General features: G+C 43.8%; 1 long non-coding RNA gene across 1 annotated transcript; it reads left to right on the top strand.

Moving 5' to 3' along the window:
• The first annotated feature begins 13,286 nt into the window (after nt 1-13,286).
• On the top strand, nt 13,287-17,320 carry LOC147654904 (uncharacterized). Its single transcript, XR_015283379.1, has 2 exons — nt 13,287-13,410; nt 13,541-17,320. It is a non-coding gene; the product is annotated as an uncharacterized LOC147654904 (long non-coding RNA).
• Nucleotides 17,321-17,542: the final 222 nt, after the last annotated feature.

Raw genomic sequence — 17,542 nt, 5'->3', positions numbered from 1 at the left:
TTATCCTTTCTCAGGCTGTACTGTTCTTTTGAGCCATTGCCCATGTCCTTCCCATGGTTCAGTCCTTTCCGTGTTTAGCTGTAATCCTGGGGTGAAATGTGTTCATGCAGGAGGAGGAATCAATCAGTTTCTTAGGTAAGGTTGTCTGCTTGCACCTCCAGATTTGGGAATAGTGCTCTGACTCTGAGGGGAGAGGTCTGGTGTTCCTGCATTCGGATAAGGCCTGGTGCGCATGTCCTGCGGCAGCCATGGTGCCACGTGTCAGGATGGGTGGGTGAGCGGGCAGATTTCATGCTGCTTTTGCAGGTGAGCAAACCTTGGTTGTTCTGAGGTTTGCAATCATCACGAGCCAAGGAAAATTGCCTACAAACATGAAAGAAGTTTCTTCTCCAGTTCTGAGGAAGGTTGTCTTAGAGGAACATGTTTTCCCACAAATTCTACCTCTTTTTACCTCACCCATCATTCCTTTGAAAGGCCTATTTGCAGAATGTAGCAGAAGAGACTTGCTGATGACTTCTTCTGGAGCCAGTCGGTGCCTCCCTGAATGCTGGCCAAAAGTGATGTGATGGTTCCTTTCTCAGCTCCTCCCACAGGCCAGGCAGGCTGGCTCTGGTGTCCCTTCAGCCACCCGGGGGGGCTGAACTCCGAGCCTCCGCTATTGGATTTTGCAAACCAGTGACATGTGGGTTCATCCTCTTTTTTCTTCCCCACTAGTGTTGTTGTTTTCATGTAATGCAGATGTTCATTCCTCCTAAAGAAAGACTCTGTTGTGTGTGCTCTACTCCTCCACTGCCACAATAGGTCAGATGACTTCTTGAGCCCACCATAAACTGTTTCTTGGCTACAGATGCAGTGCAGGTTTTGGGGTACATCTAGCTTTGGGCACTTCTCCCATAGCCCTGAGCTCTCCTGCAGGCTTGCAAGTCCCTTTTAATCCAGAAGGGTCCTAATAGTTCCATTAAATTCTTCCTTAGTGTCCTCTCCTCAGACGACCCCAACAAGAGAAGTTGAAAATACTGTTTTGTAAATTGCCCAGGTTTTTGTTAAAATGAGCCTTTTCATGCTCAGGGACAGGCCCAGGGTGGCAAAGGATGTGCTTGAATGGTCAGTTCTGGGAGTTTGGATGTCATGGGAACATTAAGTCCCAGGAGTCTCCTTTTAGGAGGGAGTGGGGGTTGTTTCTCTCCTTGCAGCAAGGGCAGTTGGTAGGTGGGCTTTGTTGCACTGTATTAGGAACAGCCAAGTGACGACACAGACTCTCTAGCTTGGTTGCAAAAGAGAGTAAGTTTTATTCTTCTAGATCTTCTTTCACAGACAGTTCTGAGCAGGTCCAAAAAGGTAAAGCTTTCACTGGTCATCAAACCAACACATCACCATCACTGGATGGTTATGAACAACACCTCCTGACCATTTCTTACAAGTAAACAACAAGGTGACCTGCAAGGGTTCTTTTCCTTCTCTAAAACATTTTTACACGGATTCCTCCTTATGATTTCTCAGGCCAGAGTGAGAAAGTTATGTGACTTGGTTTCCCACAGACTCAAACTAGTGCCTGGAGCCTAAAAATCTCTCATTTGACCACTCTCAGTCCCCACATGCTTCACTTTGCTCCTCATACCTGGAAGTAAAGGTGACAGGCAGCAGATGCCGGGGCTGCATGAGAAGGTGAGTGAGATGGAGCCTACAGTAAATCAGCCAGGAGCCTGAAATTTAACCTCCAGCCCTGCTTCCACCAATGCAAGCCTGAGCTCCTTCTGCTTCCGAGAGCCAGCCAAGGCCAGAAGCTGCACCACCAAAATGCCACTGTCACTTGCATGTGCATTGTCTGTAAATGCCACAGGCCTGCATTTACATGTGCCCAGTGAGCAGGGGATGAGCAGCAGGATGAGCAGCAAACACTGATACAGAACCTCCCACTCACCTTTGTAAAGTCCTGATGGCTGTTATTTTATATTTATTAATTTTTTTATTTATGGTTTATATGTCTTTGCTGGAGGGCATGAAGAGGAGGGCAGGGTGTGGGCAGGATGTGTGCTAACACCTGTTTCCTCTGCCTCCTTCCCAAGCCTTTTTCCCCAGCTTTTTCAGCATAGCCTCTGCATGGTTGATGGGCTGTTGGATAGAGAAATGTTGTTTTGCAGAAGCAAAAAAAAACCAACCTTAACAGGGACTGTTAAGGTGCTCGTTTGAACTGATCAGGAAAAGCAGGGCAGCTATAAACCTTCAATTTATTTGAGATACATGCTATAACTTCCCTGGGCCTGCCTTCTTACTACAAGGATGAGTATTTGTCAGTCACTGGAGAACATATAATTTTTCTGCCACCTAGTGTCCAGCCTTTGGAGTGCTGAAGCTTTTGGCTGTGACTTACAGGTTATTTATTGTTTTCTATTTAAGTGCTTATAAACGCCACTAGTAATGTGGTGTAAATTTAATTTTTAGACTGAAGTAGATCTCTGATAGTAATAATAATTTTTATTCTCCGCATACTCTGCTATTTGGAAATCTGGGGAATACCAGAGAAGAGCATATTTTTATTTTATATCTCATCATATGTGTGTATGGTGTTTTGAAGACAGATAAATAAAAGCCATGAGAAACGGATCAGGTGTGTTCTTGCAGATCTGTGAATTATAGAAATGTTATTATTTGAGCTAATACTTTGAAGGAATACCAGTGCTATAAGGATTTCTAGATCAGAGTCCTAAATTCCACACTACCTATACAAGAAAACTCAAGCCTTTTTTAGCTGTTGAACTCCTGGTATAAAATAAAATGCTTCTGCATGTTTGAAAGTGCCTGCATGCTTCCCTGCCCTCTCTGTTGTTGTCACAGAAACCCCTCAGGTAGAAACACGGGAGGCTCCAAACCCACTGTGTGTCTGCAGGAGAAAAGAAGTGGCTGTGCTGTGCTCCCTGAACAGAATGGGACTGGGCTTGGTGTTTAAGCCCTGGGACATTTCCCAGTTAATGCTAAAGGTGATTTGGTCCCTTGTGTTGTCCTGGGCCTTCATCTCTCCCTTGCTCTGTGCTGCGCAGGGGTGTCCAAGGCCAGGAGAGACCTGGCATGCACCACAGCAGAGGGATGATGAAACATTAGGCTTTTAAAAGGGATAACCCAGGCACAGTTGTCACTTGGATTGCCCCAGTGGAAAGGCATTGATAGCAATCACTTATAAAATTGCATCAATAGAAATGGTGGCACTGTCACCCTGGAGATTCTTCTTCTAAAGGTCGTTCAAGGGTAATTTTAGATCCTTTTACAGGATACCCACTCTGGGACTGAAAGACAGAGAACAGCACAGATCTCCTGTTCTTACACCCACAGTTCTTGCCTGTCCTGTACCCAGCTCCAGGGTGGAGGGCTGGCACGCTGGAAAAGATCAGGTGGGGCTGGTGTGTCTGGACCCATGGCTGTAGACATCTGTTGCTACCCAGGCATTCTGCAGTACAAAATTAGCCCTGTTTTATGTCATATTGTCACAGTCGTATCTGAGCATCTTCAGCTTTTTGTAGCTTAGCTGGGGGCCAGATACCTCATTAATGTAAACTGCTTTCTGGATTACAGCCATGGGAGGAAGGAGATGCTGGTTTGTTTTAGAGCAGTTCCTTTGCCTCTGGAAGATCACAGGTTTCAGAGGGATTTCCGTCTTTTTCTGCCACAGCTTAACAAAGACATATTTCATTTGTGAACCTCCGAATGCTCGGGACCCAACATACACATGTATAAAGGTCAGAGACAGTCTCAATCCTTATGATAAACTCCAGTGAGATTCCAGCTGGTGTCTTCAGTAAAAAGAGTTTGAAATCCCCAGCTTCAGCAAGGAAGTTAGTGGTATCCTTAAGCTGCCGAAACTCGGCAGCTACATCCTGCAGCTTCGCCTCAGGTCAAAGCTCAGCGCTCTCCCTGAGGTCATCAGGAGGTCTCAGAGCTGAGCTTGAGCTCCCTCTGGGCAGCAGCAGAACTCAGAGACAGGCAGCTATGAAGGTGTCTCTGAAACTCGGCAGCCCTCCCCTGGCCTGCCTGTGGCCCTGCTTTTCTGATTCAGTTCTCGTTTGCTTTTGGGAGGGAGTCACATTTTCCTGTAGGGTGTTACCATGGACATTCGCTGATGCAACACCTGAAAATGGGATAACTGATACATACTTGGATTTTTACCTCATCTCCTGTGTGCTTCCCTCCCGCTGCCCTGTGCACACATAGGGTGCATACACATAAAGACGTGGGAAAAAAGGTGAGCTGTGAGGTGAAAAAGTTTGCTGATGGTGAGACATCCATTGTAGTAAAGACAACAGGTGACTAAAAAATCTGCAGAGAGCAGTGTGGACCTGCAGAGCGACAGGATGGGGAAACAGACTGAGTGCAGATAGATGTGAAACAATACACAGGGAGAAATAATCCCCATGTACCCCCTTCAAAACACTGGGATTTTTTCCAAGAAAATATCAATTCAATGACTGCCAATAAGCAAAAAACCCACAACCAGTCTTATGTTAGCAATTCTGAGGAATAGGAATAAAAGCAAGGATATGCTATATAAATGTAACTCTATGAATCCCTGGCTCACGTGCTTTTGGGTTTGACTCTGACCCTTTATTTCAAAAAGGATATAGCAGAACTGGAAAAAGTCCAAAGAAAGGCAGAAAGGATGACTAAAGGTAGGGAATAGTTTCTCTGTGGAAGGAAACTCTGCAAGTCCAGGAGGCTGGATAGGGAGGGTTTAATAGAGGCCTACAGAATTACGTGCGCCATAAAGATGGACATGGAGCAACAACTCACTGGCTCTGCCAAAAGAAGAATTAGATTCCATCACCTGGATCTGGCCGCAGCCTAACTCAGAGCAAGTGCCAGGAACTGTGCTTTGAACAGTGGATGGAGACCTGGGGATCCCCTCACTTGTGGTTGCTGTGTGGGTCAAAAGCTGAAGCGGGCTCAAGGTGGGGCTGGGCAAGCCCTTGGAGAGCTTGAGAGCCACTGCAGGCTACTGGCTCAACACAGCAAACTGAGCTAAGGAACCCCCTGAGAGCCCTTAGGGCCCAGACTCCTTTTGGGTGAGTGCTGTGTTTGGCTGGAGGGTGGCCCTGCTGAGAGCTTTGCCCCCTCCCTCAGCATGGGCGAGCACTGGACAGCTCCTGCAGGGGCTGAGCACTGCAACCAGGACCTGCACAGCCCGGGGAACAGCCTGGGCCCTGGCCAGCTGCTGCTGCTGCTGCTGCTGCTGGTGTTTTCCTCCTTGTCCCCCAGCAGAAGGGTGCAGGAGGTCTCTGGACAGGAAACCTGGTCTCCTGCCCAGGCAGCTGCAAACACTGGGAAGGAGGATGTTGTCAAAGAGGGCTGTGTCCGTACTTACATTCCCATGTTTTTCAGCACTGGAGAATATAGAGTTTAAACAAGGTTTCCTGGGCCATTGTAGCTGAATGATTTCTACAGGAATAAGCAGTGTCTTAAACCTTTCCCCTCAAGCTCCCCCAGGAAACTGGTTGGGTTTGTCATGCAGGGCTGAGGGCAGGGTGAGGAAGGCCACAGCTCCTGAACACAGCAGGGCATGGCCTGGAGAAGTGGTGGGGATTCAGACCGTGCACATAACAGGAGAGACCACTTGGGCACCTCAACTCCAAGCTGCTGCTGGATGTGCTTCAGGAATTGCTCTGTGGTGCAAAGAGAACCATGGCAGCATCTCCCTGGCTTGACCTGAGCTCCTGCCTCGCCACAAAACTTGTACTGCCTGAGCTAATGCAGGTTTTGATGTCAATGTCCTTAAATTGTTTGTCTCTGCAACAGGCTTGTATTGATTTAGGTTAATTTGGTTACCCAAAAAAAGGGTTGTGCTGATTGCTCTAAATGGATTAAATAGTGATTTTAGTTAAACTGATGTCAGGCTTGTGTGTAGACAGGGCCTGGAGCTTTGTAAGCTAATGACTTGGCAGTAATGCAATGGGTTTTTTGGACAGCAGAGACCAAGCTGTTGTTTTAAATACAAGACCATAAGTGTTACTATTCTAGAAAACGGTCCCCAAACGTGATAGTTTTCTACTAACTTGGGCTCCTTCTGAATCCTGGCTGATCTCTTTGCTAACTCTCACTTTCCTGATAATAATTTGGCAAGTACCTTTATTCCAAATGGACTTTGCATTAAATCCAAGTGCAGAACATGGAAGATTTTCAATTTTTGGCAAAAGTTTCTGATTTCTGTTCACTTTCCCAGCCTACTAATTTTTCCATAGAGGAAAATAGAAATTTTGTCGATGTAAAAAAAGTTTGTCCTATTATTTTAATAAAAAAATCAGGTAGAAGAAAAATGCAAAGGAGCCTAGCTCCTACCAACAGCAGGGACCTTTCTTCACAAGACAGCCCTTAGTGGAAGACAGGTCCAGAAGCAGCCACTGTTCAATTTCTTCACTCAGAAAAATACTAGGGTGAGATCATAATAAAACCATGGAGGGGTTTGGGTTGGAAGGGACTTTAGCTCTTGGGCATTACATATTTTGTGTCCATATAACCTCAATGGGAAGAAATCACTCTGTCTGCATAAAGTCTTTCCTGCCTGCCTCTGAACACCCCAGCTGAGCTTCTGCCAAGTGAATCTGCCTTCACATGTCTTTTCTCTACCAAACTGCAAATCCCGTTTTGATTCATCTGTTTCCTTTGTTGATTTTTTTTATCTTCAGGTTGGGACTGAAATTAGTAAAGAACATGACTCCAGACAAATGAGCCACTGAGCTCTGATTTGTAAGGAAATACTGTAAAGAGTTCTGAGATACTGAATAAGTCTTACCTCAGGAAACACCAGACCAACAGAGATAGGCTGTGATCCTTTCCTGTCTTAAGCAGGTATGTGGAAGCAGAAAGTTGATGGCAAGAATGAGAGAAGACTTTGTGTCCCAAAGGACAGAGAGAGCAGCAGAAAGGAAAAGCTCAGGGTTACCAACTTGACAGCAGCTGGAGACCAAAAATCTGAATTATCTAGAGAAATGGGTACATTGAAACCCAGCATTCACTAAGACATTTTTGGCAGATGTTTCTATACCACTAGTGCACTTTGGATCCTGGACTGTCTTCTGCTTTCCTAGATTCTGAAAATTGTATCCCAATAACCTGGAGCACAACAGAGATGAAGCTGTGTGAGAGGGACATGACACAAACCAGGAAAATCAGGGGCAAGAGCATTTATGGAGGAGCTGAGTTACCTAGAAGGGGTAACAGATTTTTTTTTCCAAGACATAGGCCAAAGAGACCAAGGGAATCAGCACTGTAAAAGTGAGTGTGTCGTGTGTGTCTCGACTGCAGAATCTTGCTGGGGGTGGTGCTCAGGAAGGGGCAGGGAAGGGCCAAAGCACAGCCACGAGGCAGGCCCAAGCCATAAACTTGCAGTGTGCTTGTAACCCTGTGGTAATGAGCACTGTGGAAGCCATCCTCATCCTCAGTGACCACCTCACCAGAGCAATCTGCCAGGGGATGAATGTCCTTCGCACGTGGCTCTACAGCCCCACTGAGCAAGGCTCAGGGGATGATCATTGAGATATCTTATCCAAGTCTAGAGGCTTGGAGGTAGAGATATTTGTCAAATAAAAATTGCAGATCATCCTCCTTCCTTGAACACCTGAAATGTAGGTGAATCAAACTGACCAAAACTTCGGCACAGAGCGGATAGGGTAGCTAGGCCTGGGAACAAGTCCATTTATGCCCTCCTCCCATTTGCCATCTGGTGGTGTCTGAGAGCTCCAGAAGACAGCTCCAAAGCTGTTCCACAGCAGAAAAAGCTGCCTGTGAGGGATGGATACCCAGCCCTGGAATGAAGCCCTCCCTGGGCAATGAGTTGTAAAATAAACTCTAGATCAGAACAGCTGGCTTTGCTACAAAAGGCTACAAAGCTCACAATGAGTAAAAGAATATCCTACAAAATCCTTCTTCAGACTTCCCCGAGCCTCTTCCATGAAACAATTAGTGGATGCTCTTGTTCTGAACTCTGTGACTCACTCCTGTAATTCAGTTGTGGCCTGTGATCACTCAGTCACTTAATGCGTTGCAGGGAAACAGGCAATTGTGAGAATTTCCTCTGTGCCTCCCTCGGCCTCTCAGTGCAGCTCTGGGCACACTGTACCACAGTTTGCTTCCCAGATGTGCAGGTTCCCCCTCTGGAACGCTTCCTTACGGCACCAAGTGGTGATCAGGAGGGTTTCTCAAAGAGAAAATGCATCTCACTGTGTTTTGCAGTACTTAATCCAGTTGCAAGGGTGGTCCTACCATCAATGGTCTAAATAGCAAAGTTGTGGCTTGGCTCTACCAGAGTTTTGTTTGTAGTTTGGTGTCTTCACAGCGGGTACACATGTGTGCACAATTGTAAAAACTCCTTTATAGATAATTGGCTCTATCAAAGCAATTACACTGGCTAATGTCTCCCACATTCTTTTCTATTAACCATACTTAACTTTGCCTTTCAGCAGTATATTTACTGTTATGAACCAGCAAGTGACTTTTAATCACTGGATTTGTATAACACGCAGATTTGTGTAACTTTCCGAGTACATCATAAGTATGAAAGACATGTAACAATCAAGCCAAAAGTGTTTCCAGAGATTTCCAGTACCCACTGAATATATTTGAAGGCTTCTCTGTGCTTATGTTACCTTGGTTGTGCTGAGATAATTTGGGCAGCAGAGCAAGGAAAAAAGCACGGGATAATTTACCAACTATTTCATGTCTAAAAGAGAATTGAAAACGGAAAGCTGAAGAATTCCTCCTGCTGGTACCACACATCAGAGACCTTGCCCTGTGTCTGCTGAACAGCTCTGTGTGTTTGCCATGAGGAAAAGATAATTCTGTTCTCTGACTGCTGACTACCAAGTGCTAAATTTCTGCTGTTACCAGCAATGGCAGAAGGGGCCCTGAGAGAGCGACCCCGACAGAACAAACTGCAGTGTCCTTCATGCAGGGCTTCCTCCATGCCCTGGGGGTGGCTAAGCCAGGGACTCTGGTGGCCTTGGGCAGCTGCTGCTCCTCTGCCAAGGCACAGGGATGAGCTTCACCATGGGATGCTCAGACTTGTCAGTCATCTGCTTTTGACTTTCCTCTGCTTGATCTCTCAGACACTTTTAGCCCTGTGGTTCTTTGTTATTTCCCTTTGGCAGTTCCTTTCCATCTTACAGCTCACATTTATTCCTTACTATTTCTTCCCCTTTTTCTCTTTTGCCTTCCCTATTTCTCTTGCTTTTCCCTCTTGCTTTCTGCCAAACCATATGCATCACTTTCTCCTTTTCTGGTTTTTTTTTGCCAAGGGCTGAATCACATCAGTTCTGTTTGTGTGGCCATTTGTATAGCCCAGAGTCATCTCCCACAGTTTGGGGTGCTAAGCTGAGGAAGGTGACCTTCCTTGGTTCCCTCTGCAATCAGCTGGAAGAGATGGGAGCCTCCAGAAGGTGACTCAGGTTTTGAGGCTGTCAAAAGACCTTTTTAAGGTATTTCCTCCCATGAGCTGCCAGTAAGACAGACTAATATCCTAATTTACAGGCTTTGAATTGGGGTCCCAACTTTATTTAGTACAAATCCCACTTTTGCAGAGTTTTGGCACGTGTCAGGTGGGTGAGAAGCACAAATCAGGGGATCTTCCCTCGCACTGACATTGCACTCCCAGGTGCCAGAATCCTGCCCACAGCCTGGCAGTCAGGAGAAGTGACATCTGCAGCACAGATGCCACTGAGATAATGTCACAAGGCTGACAGAGCCTTGCAACAACCTTTCCCCACGCCAGAGTCACACTTCTGCTGTAGACAAAGCATTTGATCCAACCTCAAAAAGCCAAGCAAGCATTTTTGCTCCTGTTCCTTTTTTTGGCTCTAAAATAAGTATTGTGTAAGGAATAAGGAAATAAAAGTGAAAGGGGAAACAAAACTTTCATTCTCACGCAGCCATTTAAAAGCAGGCATCCTCACAGTTTCCATGACTTTCATTTCACCAGGAGAACATTTCCCAGGGGTAAAATGCAAGATTTTAAATGGAGCCACATTTAGCTTTTTCCACAGCAAGTCACACAGGAGTGCCATGAACTGCAAATGCAGCCTTATCTCTATCCACATATTTGTTCCCAAAGAGATTTTTCCAGTTTTCTGTGATCAGACCAAGGAAATACTAGTGAGTTTATAACAACCCTCCCAGAGCATGCTCTGTTGTATTCTGAAGCTGCTGACGAGCTGTTACATGGTAAGGATTGGTTTTCTCTGTAGAAGTCTCGTCCTATGATCTGCCTGTGAGATTTTGTCACTGGCTTCCCTAGGACTTCACCTCCAGTGCAATTGCAACTTGCAGACCCAAGAATGAAAAAGAAATTGTTGAAGTGGTTTTCTCCCTCCCCTTTCCTGTTCATCTCTGCCCTGCCTTCCCTTACGAATACTTGTGGGCACAGGAGGGATGCCTGGTTCCTTCATGAACATCCTTTCTCCCAGGGCAGGCCCAGCAGGACACTCTTTCCCACATTTTACCCTTCTCTGCAGATCACTGGGGCAGGGATAGGCCCAGATAGATGTTTGGAGCATTCTTTGTTAATTGTATTACTGACAAAATAAAATGAGGTAATGGACAATTCCTTGGCCTTGTGTCTGACCAAGATGTCTTCTACAGCTTGCTCTCTGCCCCCTGAGTGCCACTGTGTGTGCAGCTGACCTGGTGCCTTTGATAATCAAATTTTCATTAGTCTGCTAAGCCAAATGCTGGCGTTGAGCCACGGGCAAGTTGTAAAGCTGGTCAAATAATTGGAATAATAATTCACTCATATTGAATGTGGTCCACTTAAAGGTGGTGCTTATTTTCTGAATGAAAATTAATATCTTCTAAGGATTTGGTTTAGATTACTTCACTGCATGGTTTATTTCAGCCTTGTAATTTTGCCAGTGATACCTAAAGTGGGTTCATTAAATAGAGCGGCAGAGCCTTGGCAGTGCTCCGAGATAGCGCTGTGCTCTAATGTAAATTATAAATGTAGAGCTAGAAAATGTAACAAGCCCGGCTGGCAAACTTCCCTGTATTATCTCAGAATAATTGTTTCCAGCCAGTAGAGATTTTTTGTATAGCAGAAAACAGGTTATTTATATTATATATTTAGCCTAAAACTGTAATAACATCCTCTGGCAAAAGTATTATCTGATGGTGTCTGGAATGGAATCAGCTTTCCTCTTTCCAGGCATTAATAATTGAAAAATTTGTGTCACTTCATGGCATTTCCTGAATTGGAGAATAAAATGAAGATGACTTTTTAATTTGTACAGTTTACTTCTTAAAAAGAAAATCTATTTTTGACAGCCAGAATTTCCTAGAATTGTCACATGTGGTTTGTATCACCAACCAGAGAAATATTCCCTCTTACAAGTGTGATCAGGCAGAGACAACAATACCACCAGCAGGACTGGCTCCTGGCTTAGCAATCAGGAAAATACCTGTGAACAGGGAAGGCATGTGAAGGTCAGGGAAGAGAGAAGGTTTTTTCCTGTTTCCTCAGAAATTCCTGGATGCCTGCTGTATTGCTCATCTGCACATTCTCAGGCAAACCCTACAGAAGCGAGGATGTGGGCTTTCAATCCCCAGACGGCAACCCTGCTTCAGTACCCCTTGGATTTCTGGCATGCAAGGGAACACGTTTTACCTATGAGAACTTTCAATGCTGTGAATTTCTGTTGAATATATTATTTAAGCAATTCCTCACTTACAAGGTATGTTGGTAGGAAAATGGGAGAAAATGGCCTTCTCCTCAATGGGACCCACTCAGTCCACACATGAGAACAAATGTATATACAATGGCCATTCTAAGATGGCCATTAAAGAAGTAAGGTTTATTTAAATGAATGCTACATCCAAATACTGACAACTTCAAATCCAAATACACATGTGCTGTGAAAAAAACTCCTGCTGTAACAATGACAGCTCAATAGAAAGTAATTCCATATCCAGATGTAAAAAAAAAAAATTAATGCAGAAATATTTGTTTACTTAGTGGCTGTAGTGTAGTGTTTAAAGCCCAGTTTGTGACAAGCAGTAGACACTGAGCAGTGTGAGAAATAAATTTGAGGAAATTTGGGATTTGGAGTGATTAGTTCAGTAAAAAGGGCTGTTGATGAGAAAAATATGTTTATTCTGCTTTTTAAAACACCACTGTTCCTGCTTTTGTTTCTCACAGTTTTGTTCTTAGTTGATCTACTGACATATAATTACAGCTGGCTCACACTTTTATGAGTAAAATCCATTTTTAAAGCCTGCAGAACAGCAGTATGAATCCTCATCTTGTTTGCTAGTGATCAGGTATCTCTAGGGAAACTTAGTTCTTTTCTTTGACTAATTTAAATTTATGGGAAGTCATTCAGTCAAAAGAAACACTGAAAAGCTTAACTCTTTTGAATTGTATATCACTGCATTAGGACTCCAAACATTTTGAGTTATCCACAAAATGTGATTATTAATCCCATAAATATTTTGAATTGAGTAATAATGAGCTACCAGTTTTATTCTTGTTTTGAAGCCTATCCTGACACCAATTGAGTCACTGTCTTTGGAACAGGATAAGAAAATTATGCCAGTAAAGCCAAAGCACTGCTCTGTTACAGCTGTGGATGAATAATGGAACAGGTGATTCTGGAAAGTGAAATGTATTCACCTGTAACAACAATCACAATAAAGTCTCATTTTTCTTTCAGATTAACAGGAGTTTGTTTTAAAAAGCTGCTTAATTTTATTTATTTATTTAACAAAATCCTGGATTAGCCAAAATTTCTAGGAGTTCTGTAGTTTAATAACTGAGTCTGGGACTTCTACCTTTCATATTAGACACCTTGATTTATTTTATTTCTCTGTCTATTAGGAAGATTACCTTTATGCTAATCACATCACAAAGCATATTCTAGAGGTATTACAAGTACCCACAAAATTAACTAGAGCACAAATTTAGAACATCTCATTTTGGTTAGGGTGTGATGGTGTATCTAACCAAAGCACTGATTAAAGCCATGCAATAAAAGTTTAGCTTCAGTTCTGTGGGTGACTTAAAAATATATGTATTTTAAAGTTTTTTGCATATTAACCCAAAATACCCTGGCTTTCACTGGATTTTCATGAAAAAGAATCATTAGGTGATAAAATTCATCACTGAAAGTGAAATAAGTTCTTCTGGTTTTGGACTATTATGTTCTCCACCTCACTGTGCTCTGCCAGCCTGTGCTGCTGTTCCGCATTGGCCACTCCCTCCCATCCTCCCAACTCACTGCAGCTGGCCCACTCCATGCTGCAGCCATCCTTCAAAAGGTGCCATGCAAATGGTTCTTAAAGGAAAGGAGAGAGAATGAGAAGCATAGCTGGAAAAAAATCTGTATTAGAACGTGAGCATGATGTTTTTTACTCTTCTGATCTGTGATAGATGCCACAGTGCCACATGTGAGCATAGCTTAAAAAGATCAAGATGTCTTGATCCTAAAGAGATAAAAATAAATAAGTCTAACATGTCTGGGATTTCCTAATTTTTATGCCAGGCAAAACCTTTTTTTTTTTTTTTTTATTTGATTAGAATTTGCAAGTAGAGCTGGCTTCCCCTCAGCGGCATGTTTTGATGAATACGTTATTTACTACTGAAACAGAAAAGGTCTCTGGTGAAGCAATGATGGGGCAGAGAAGGAAAAACAAAGATGAATGCAAGAAGAAGAAAGGCAGAGTTTGCAGCTGAGCTGTGAGACGAACCAGAGGTCGCAAGGGACAGAGCTACAGGAAATCTGCTCTTTAAGGCAGCAGGTGCAGGGGGGAGCTCTCATACACTGATGTCAATTGGAAGCGAAGGTACCACACAAAGCAGCAGCTATGTGTGGATAATGAGAAGCTGAGAGACCAAGACAAGCAGTGGAAAACGGGTCAATTTGGAGCTTGCATGAGGGCTCAGGAAGTTGTCTGAGAAGGAAAGAGGCAGCAGCACTGCTTTCAGTACGGGGGGGAGTTGTTAAAATTTGGTGTGATTTTTGATGCAGCATTTAATGCTGTAGCTTCACAGTTGCTTTTAAGTGGAGAAAAGTTTTTAGTGGGGAAAAAAAAGTTCCTAGTTCATTGTAGAGCAAAGAAAACTCTCCTGGCAGCACAAAGCAGGCAGTAGCATGGGGAAAGGGAAGGCAGACACAACTGGAGAAGTAGTGGAGGGAGCAGGCAGGACAATTTCTTTTGGTGGCAGTGCCTGTATATGCCAGTACAATGAAAAATGGAAATTAAGAAACAGCAAAATTCTCCAGCTCCCTCCTGACTAACCTAAACTAGTAGACAGCATTATAGTATCCACTGTTAGGTATGCTTTTTGTGTCATTTCTTACACCATCCATCTTAATCTAAACACTCAGCTACTGCCCAAATTTTAACTACTTTGCATTAGGGCAAACTGGAGTGGAGTAGATTTCTCTACATCTCTGGATGTCTCCCTATGTCATTTGAACCTGACTTAGGGTTATGGTTATAATTAGGTTAGGGCACAATTAAAACAGAATTAAAACCTAAGGATACTATTCTCCCCTACTAGATTTTGCTTTGGAAGGGTATCTGCAACTTTTTCTCCAGTTCTGCTTAAAGTCTTCAGTAAAAGCTATCTGCCATCCCCCTCCAACTCCTTTCCAATGGTCTGGCAATTGATTGATCAGGCTTGTCAAAAGCTGTTCCTTTCTGGATAAAGGAACAGAATATCGTGTTCTGTGTACGCACTCCCACATATTCACACATATTCCTGATTATCGTCTGACGTAATGAATTACAGTCTGCTGAGTATTCTCTTGTGGGGGGACTTCTTTGTTAAATATACACACTGCTGTGAGTACACATAACGTAAGGCAAGCTCACCTGAAGCAGGAGCGATGAGGTTTGGGATAAACTTTAACTCTCCCAGTAGATTCAGAACAAATACAAAGAACTTACTAGCAGGGCTTTTCCTCCCAAGTACATCTCATGCCCTGCTTCCTTTAAATATTTGTTTCAAGACTATGTACCTTTTTGGTAGCTTCGTATTTGGTAGCTTGTATTGACTAGTGTCTCTTGAACCCTTCCTGCTCACCATATAAGCATCTGAAATAAGTCTGCTGCTGATGCTGAGTTATTTGAGGTAGCATGAACAAGATCTGGCTGCAGAGAACTGCAGAAAGACCTCGTGAGATTGAATAACTGGGAAATGAAACCACAGATGAAATTCACTGTGTGTAGATTGAATTGGCACCTACCAGGAAAAAAAAAAATCCTAGCCTCTCATATAAAATTAAAAGCTCTGAAATGATCACAGCCACTGAGAAGGAAAACCATGGTGTAAGTTACATATCAGAAAACATCAGTTAAATGTGTGGCTGGATTCAATCAAATGTTACAGACCATTTGCAAAGGAACACAGAACAGAACAGGAAACATGAAGATGCCACTGTAGCAATCCAGTGGAAACCTGTAGGAAACCTGAACATTTACTCAGTCCCCTCATCCCAGAAAGCAGAACAGAAAAAAATGAGAGAGGGGCTGTGTATAAGGTCAGTCTGATTAAGTTTGGCATTGCACAGTTTGGAAAAGGGACTACATTTTGTGTTAATACAGGAAATCATTAGAGGCACAGACACATTGGGAAAAATATGTTTTTTTCAAGCACAAAAATCCAGGAGCTTCCAAAGGCAGGGAGCCATAGCCAGGCTCAGAGCACGAGCTGGTGCCTTGTGAGACCTGGGCAGCCCCTCACCCCTGGATGCTGTGTGGGCCAAAAGCTGAAGTAGCCTCAATGTGGGGCTGGGAAAGCCCTTGGAGAGTTTGAGAACCACTGCAGGCTACTGGCTCAACAAACCACTGAGCTGAGCTGAGGAGCCCCTTGAGCACACACTGGTCAGAGGCTGGGTGGGACAGTCCAAAGGGGAAGTGTTGTGGGTGCTGCCTTGTTCCTGCTCCTGCTGAGACAACTGCCCTGGCTTTGAGCTGGAGGCAAGGCTGTGCTTGATGGGCCCTTTGTCTGCACCCATAGAGCTGCCCTTTTACAAGCAATTTCTTTCTGAATGATGGGACCCAGCACTGACATCACTTGAATCAGATGCATTGCAGCAAGGCTGAAGGAAGAAGGAGAAGGATGTGTGGCTATTTTTGGCATGTGAGGCACAGCTGCTTGCTGTCTTCTCTCACAAGTCAGGAAGGGCACAGACTGGAACAGGAGGTCAAAACTCTCTTAGCATGTCCTGTATTTCTTAGTAAATGGACTGAAACCAGAGAAAATCAGCAAGATGACAGTTGTTAGATAAACCTGGGCTTTTTTTAGCAACTTTTCTGAATGTTGTGAAAACTTTCTTGTGCACAGGATAGTGTATTTAACTTACAGTTGCATTTCCTGTATCTTGAGAAAGAGCATTCTTGAAGACTAGGATGGATGGAGGCCATCTGGAAAACACTGATTTCATGTACATGATTAATACAGTGGATATGATGATTTATGAGTGAAGCAGGTACCACTTCAGAGAAGTTAATAAAAGCTGTAGTCAGTGAGCACTCATAAGCTTATATAAAGCTCAAAATAATGAATAACAATAGAGGTAAAACTGTCACTAGAGAAATACGAAGGATAGCAAAAGATGATGTATGTGATAACTAGGGAGGAGAAGATACACTGGAAATGGTGTAGGACTAAAATTACCTAAAACACAGAACAGGAAAGGGGATTTTAGCAGAAATTCATGTTGTTCCAATGATATATAAGTTCAAGAGGACAGACTCAGGAAAGGTACAGTGATCTTAGGAAAAAGACTTGAAATGATTTTCTGTATATTAAGGGTTAACTATGGCAAGCAGCTAATCCCCATCCAGCCATTTGCTGGCTCACTTCCCGCACCGATAGGATGGGAGGGAGAATCAGAAGGGTAAAAGTCAGAAAACTCATGGGCTGAGGCACAGACAGTTCAAAAGGTAAAGCGAAAGCCACACACACAAGCAAAGCAAAACAAACAAACTTGTTCACCAGTTCCCATGGGCAGGCAGGCATTCAGTCATCCCCAGAAAAGCAGGGCTCCATCATGCGTAACAGTGAATCTGGAAGAAAAATGCAATAAATTTGAACGTCCTCTCTTCCTCCTGCTTCCCCCAACCGTTACTGTTTGGCATGACATCGTGTGGAGTTATGGTTTGGAATATCCCTTGGGTTGTTTAGGTCAGGCTGTCCCAGCTGTGTCCTTTCCCAGCCTCTTCTGTACCCCAGCCTGCTCACTGGCAGGGCAGTTCAAGAAGCAGTGTAAGCACTGCCAAGCTAAAACATCCCTGACTGTGGTCACAAACCCAAAACAGAGTCCAAAATAAGCTACCATGAAGAAAATTGCCTCTATACCAACAAAACCCCATACATATATATAAATGGTAGCACCTTTCAACAAAATGAAAAAGCTCTATGACACAAAGATATGTGGAGTCATACAAAAGCAAAAAAATACATACATAGAATTCACAGTATCACAGAATATTCTGAGTTGGAAGGGACCCACAAGGACTGTCAAGTCCAACTCCTGGTCCTGCACAAGACTGAGAATCACACCATGTG

This window comes from Cyanistes caeruleus, chromosome 2 (assembly GCF_971803275.1).
Source record: "Cyanistes caeruleus chromosome 2, bCyaCae1.hap1.1, whole genome shotgun sequence".
In the NCBI taxonomy this organism is placed as follows: domain Eukaryota; kingdom Metazoa; phylum Chordata; class Aves; order Passeriformes; family Paridae; genus Cyanistes; species Cyanistes caeruleus.
This window is presented reverse-complemented; position numbering and strand designations above follow the sequence as displayed.